General features: G+C 46.3%; 1 protein-coding gene across 3 annotated transcripts in view; it reads right to left on the minus strand.

Moving 5' to 3' along the window:
* The window catches only part of PTPN14 (protein tyrosine phosphatase non-receptor type 14), a 455,032-nt gene extending 449,325 nt beyond the window's left edge, over positions 1-5,707 (minus strand). For 2 of the 3 annotated variants that reach the window (XM_081903738.1, XM_081903737.1), the window contains exon 1: positions 4,921-5,692. The gene's annotated coding sequence lies outside the window, so the exon portion shown is untranslated. Of the gene's footprint in view, positions 1-4,920 lie in introns of all 3 variants that reach the window. The other variant, XM_081903739.1, reaches the window with a different exon arrangement.
* Positions 5,708-6,000: the final 293 nt, after the last annotated feature.

Below are 6,000 nucleotides of genomic sequence, written 5' to 3' on the forward strand. Positions count from 1 at the left end.
AACAACTCCAGGCATGCCTGGAGGATACGGACCATTTGGATGCCTTCCAATTGGGATTCAGGCCTCATCATGGGACTGAAACTGACTTGGTTGTCCTGGTCGATGATCTCCAGCGGACCAGGGACCACAGTGAAAGCTGTTCCCTGGTCCTGCTGGATCTCTCAGCAGCCTTTGATACCATCGGCAATGACATCCTTCTGGACTGTCTAGAGTAGCTGGGAGCACTGTTATACAGTGATTCTGCTCCTTCCTCCTGGGCTCTGTGCAGAAAGTGGTGTTGGGGGATGAGTGTTCAGACCCCTGGGCTCTCACTTGTGGGGTGCCTCAGGGCTCTGTCTTCTCCCCCATGCTTTTTAACATCTATATGAAGCCGCCGGGAGAGATCATCAGGGAGTTTGGGCTGGGCATTCACCAGTATGTGGATGATACCCAGCTCTACCTCTCCTTCAAATCTGAACCAGTGAAGGTCCTGTGTGAGTGTCTGGAGGCAGTTGGATAATGGATGGCAGTTTGAGGTTGAATCCTGACAGGACAGAAGTACTGTTTCGGGGGGACAGGGTGCGGGCAAGTGTGGGGGATTTCCTGGTCCTGAACTGTGCCCCTGAACTGTGATGCCCTCCCTGTGGAACACCCTCCCTTCAGATGTCAAGGAAATAAATTGACTAGAATACATCTGAAGGCAGCCCTCTATCGGGAAGTTTTTCATGTTTGATGTTTTAGTACGTTCTGATATATGCTGTGGAAATCCAGCCAGATGAGCCGGGTATAAATAAATAAATAATAACTATTATTATTATTATTATTATTATTATTATACAACAGCTTGCAATGCCAACACAGCTGCAGACTGGGAAAGACCTAAATTTAAAAGGCTTGTTGGAAGAGGAAGGTTTCTATCATTGCCATCATCCCATGGGTATAAATTTATGTTGAATGACTGTTCTGAAACAGGAGACATGGGCCATAATAGACAAGTCGGAAGAAAATCCTCTTTTATTAGAGCCATCCAGGTTGGCTGCCCTCATCACTGCCTCTGGTGAGAGCGAGTTCCACAGTTTAACTATATATGCACTGCACAAAGAAGTACTTTCATTTGTCTTCCAACATTAATCTTCATTGGATGTCCATAAATTTTAGTGCCTTGATATAGAGAAACCTCCCTCTATTTACTTTCTCCAAACCATAGATGATTTGATAAAAACTTGCCTCTCACTCACCTTTTTGCTAAACTGAAAAGTCCCAAACACTGCAAGCTTTCTTCATAGGGCAGGTTTTCCATCCCCTTGATTGTTTTGGCTGCCCTTTTCTGAACCTTCTCCAACTCCGGAATATCCTCGTGGATGTGAGATGACGGAACTGTACACAGTCTTCCAAATGCAGTTGCACCTTTGCACTTTTGCGGGGGGGGGGGAGTGGGGACTTGGATTAAGTGGAAGTGTCCTACCACCTAGCCCTGCCCATCTCCATTAGCTGCCCCCCCTCCCAGTTAGGTGTCATCTGCAAATCTGATGAGCATTCTGTCAATTTGTAACAGTATTTGATGGGTAATTGTGGGAAGAAGGGGTAAATAAACGTTAAAAGGGCCGATATGGAGTGAACGGTGTGTGCAAAGTAACTGAAGAAAGAGTCTAGGCTGATGTGGATGGGAAAATTGTTGGCTTACTCCCCAGCTGTTGTTGGACTACAACTCCCATCATAGAATCTTAACAGTTGGAAGGAACCCAAGGATCATCTAGTCCAACCCACTGCCATGCAGAAATCTCAGCTAAAGCATCCGTGACAGATGGCCATCCAATCTTCTTAAAAACCGCCAAGGGAAGAGAGTCCACAACCTCTCGTGGGAGTCTCTCATGGACCACAACTCCCATCATCCCCGACTACTGATCTTGCTAGCTAGGGATGATGGGAGTTGTAGTCCAACAACAGCTGGGGACCCAAGTCTGAGAAACAGTGTTCTACATTTTATCTAAACACACAGATAAGCATATGCAGATGTTATGCACATTTATGCCCATGGGCCCATCCCCCCAAATCCTTTAAGAGCCAAGCAACTGCTACCCACTAAGTTCAATGGGATTTACTTTTGCATATGTGAGCATCAGATTATTGCCTAATATTTATTGAATCCTGTTGATAGGCCTACTTAAAGCCTAATCAGGTATTGCAGCTTAATTGGATTGTGAATTGCACTGCCCTCTCTTCTAACACCACTAATTAGCATCCTCATTCAAGTGCTTACTACACAGTGATATCTTGAGATGTTTTGGTCAGGCACTGTATGCTCATTCATGCTCCTCTTTGGTATGAAAAGAGCTTCCTCTGCCAGCCACAACACAGAAGTACGTGGGCTTTCAAGCCTCTTCAGAAAATATTTAATTATGTCCATAAAACATTGCTAACCCCGGTCATTTGTTTGTAAGGCCACCAAACCCTGACTTTTCATTTGACCCAAACTTATATTAACATCACTATCATCATCAACAAAATACTTTTTCCATCTTGCAAAGTAAATAACACATTCCATGTTGCCAGAGTTCAAAAAGATTCACAAATTAGACTGCAATCCTAACTCTACTTGCCAAGGAGTAAGCCCCAATGAACAGAACTTTCCTCTGAGTAGCATTGCACTATTAAGACTCCCAAAATACACTCATGGATTAACTGACTTAAATTCAACATTCTTGCTTGTTTTAGGATGGTTTAGCATTCACTCAGAAGTAAGTCCACCTGAGATCAGTGAGACAAATATTACTTATTAATCATTATGACAAGGATACGTCTGAGTACCGGTTGTTGAGAAGAACAAGTGAGAGAGCGCATTTGCACTTGTGCCGTGTTTGTGAGTTTTCCATACGTGTCTGGCTAACAGAAGAACGTAAGAAGAGCCTGTCCAGCATCCTGTTATCACAGTGGCCAGCCAGATGCTTGAGAAAAGCCTGCAAGGAGGGTATTAGCACAAAAGCACTTTTCCCAGCAGCTGGTATGCAGGGTCATACAGAACTGCTTCTGACAGTGGAGGTACCGACAGTGATAGTCATCAGGGTTAGTAACCTTGGCTGGCCACTGTTGGATGAGAATGCTGGACTAGACGGACCTTTGGTCTCATATGGCAGAGCTCTTCTTATGTTCTTAAAGCACACTGGAAAACAACGCTATAAATGGGAGCTGGGAGAAGACGCTTACAAAAGGCACCCAGGCCTTCATCCACCATGCCCACAAGCCAGATCCAAAAATCAGTAATGATGGACAACATTCTGGGCTTAGTTGCCAGAGACCCCAAAGTTGAGTGATCTGCTTTGGGTAAGTCACCACCCCCTTGCCCAAGTTACCTCACCACGCAGCTTGTCTGGTTCACCCATCCCTGGCTATCATAGGATGACTACAATATCAAGTGGCGCCTGTATGTATGAGCCATCACTATCATGTTGGCCCAGACACACTGCTTTTCACTTAAACCGGTTCACACATTCTGCAGCCAGGCATCTCTTGCACAATTATCAATCTCAGCAATCCAGTGATCCGCATTTATGTGCAAATCAAAAAAGGTCGAGATCTAGACATTCTTTCCAAGGCTACTGCTAAGCACGGCCTGAATACAGTAGATCCACCTCTCATATCCACTGGGGAAATCCAGATGGTGGAGACCACATTATATACATTAGCAACGCAAGTTGTGGACAAAACATTCCAGCATGCAAATATATGAACTGCCAGCATCAAGCAACAAGGTAAGCTACCTTCGTGTCCTACTTGTTTCCCTGATGCATCTAGGTGGCCACAATTGAACTAGGTAGACTCTAGGTTTGGTCCACCATGGCTTTCCTTGCATTCCTAATGGCTAGTTAGCATCTAAGCATGCCAGCTTAGAGCTTGTAAAAGTCCACGCATGACTAGGATCTACAGAAACCACTTGCGTGTGCTTTATTTCTAAAATAAACATTGCAAATATAAAACAAGTCTTCCTATTACATAAACTTTTCAGCATGCACATTTCACAGGAATAAAGACATCACAGGGGGAAATATTTAAAGCAAGACATTCCGTATCTGACACCTTCCCTTCATTATCCGCACCTTTCATTATCCACATTCCAAGAGACTACAAAGAAAGAAACTTGTAATCAAAAGGGCCCTTTTGCCCACAGAGTTCAAAACTAGCAAACCTCATCCCATTTACAATGTTTAAGTGCACACACACAGAGAGACCTTATTCTGTGTATATACTGGACCGCCAGTGACTCATCCCTTAAAAGATAGCTTTTAGAAACTTTTTTTTTTTTTAGATTAATAGATTTTGTCAGACAAGGAACACAAGCAGACGCCACCACATTCCTTGCTTCTTGACACTGCAGTTTGCCAGCGCTGGGTGACCAGTATAGACTTGACTGGTAACTAACAAAGAGCAAGAAGGTAAATTCACCCAGCAAAGAGTGGGAGGGGAGCTGGCTGAAAGTTGAGCAAAAGATCCACGGAGCAGAGAAGTTCGTTCATCTGTTTACCGGCTTCAAAACAAACAACAGAAAGAAGCAAAGGAATGCGATCCCAAACCTGCTTACCTGGGAGCAAGTTCCACTGAACCTAATGAGACTTACTTTCGAGTAGGCATGCAGTGTAGGTTACAAAAGTGGTGTTTTGTCTAAAGGCCCTTTGAGTTTCAGGACTCCCTCTAAATGCAAAGCGTGCACATTAGACAACCCTATTTAAAATCGGGGCGGGGTGGAAGGGGGGAGAGTAAAAGAAGTAGAAGCTTGTCTCAGAAACTGCATGCCAACTGCTCCCACATTTTATAGGAAGACTTTTTCCCCTAACACAAAACACACAGCATCGTCTTATCACAAGATTCCAGCTTCCTGTTTAATGCTATAAACTGCGTCCAAACTGTTCAAATTCGCCCCCCCCCCGCTTCGATCCCAGCACTTACCTGTTTCTTGGGTCACCCAAAAGCAGCTTCTTCTCCCCAACGCGCCTCGTCCGCTGGGATCCCTTCCTTTCTCCGCCCCCAAGAGAAAAAGTAAAGCTTTTATGCAAAGCACACACGCACGCATACAAAACTCCGTGAGGAAGATCCAGCGATGGATGCGCAAAGTTTCCTTCTTCACCAAAAAATATCCACGCAGCAAGGGGAAGAAAGTTTTAAGTTGATCGCTGCAATAATACTAATAATAATAGCTGGAGACGCGGGGGGGGGGGCGGTGCTGTGAGAAAAGGGAGAATCTGGATGGTGGCGAAGTTTTGTTGGGGAGTAGCAAACAGGGAGAGAAAGAGAAGGAAAACCGACTCCGCCTTCTCCTCCCCCTTCGCTAAGAAACACACTCGTGCGTCCCAGCGGCGCTGGGGAAAGTTTGGAGAAGTTTGAGAGAGGAGGCATAAAATTCGGGAAGGAGGGCAGGACGGGCGCTGGGACAGAGGGCGGCTAGGGAGCCAGGAGGGTGGGGAAAGGACGTGAGGGAGGGGATTGGAGTCTGGATTATAAAGCGAGGAGGAGCCGGAGTGGCGGTGGGGAAGCGCGCGCGCGCACGGCGCTCTTTCTCTGGCGCGTAACGCGGAGCTGCTTGGAGGAGTAGCCGCCGACCTCGGAGTCACGGCCCAGGAATGCCAAGAATGCGGAGCGGCCGCTGCCACGGCAGGGCAGGAGACGTCGGCGGGGACTGGTCTTTCTTTCTTTCTTTCTTTCTTTCTTTCTTTCTTTCTTTCTTTCTCACTCACCTTTTTCCCCTCCCCCCCTTTTTTTTACACGGCTCACACTATACATATATGTATATAGCAAATGAATGGAAGAGAGGAGTGTGGAAAGGGGAAATTTAAAAATAAATAAATGGGCTGTTCTTCCAGCCCAAGCCAAGGATGATGCCTTCCAAGTGCGACTCTCTCCCGAGGAGGGCAGAGCAGATGCCAAGGGAGGGAGGAGGAGAAGGGAGGCGCCGAGGTGGATCGCAACACGGGTGGGGATTGCTCTGCAGGGAGGCGCGCTGCAACCGCGGCGCAAAGACCCGATCGCTGC

Source organism: Podarcis melisellensis, assembly GCF_964234715.1.
Source record: "Podarcis melisellensis genome assembly, chromosome: 3".
NCBI classification, from domain to species: Eukaryota; Metazoa; Chordata; class Lepidosauria; order Squamata; family Lacertidae; genus Podarcis; species Podarcis melisellensis.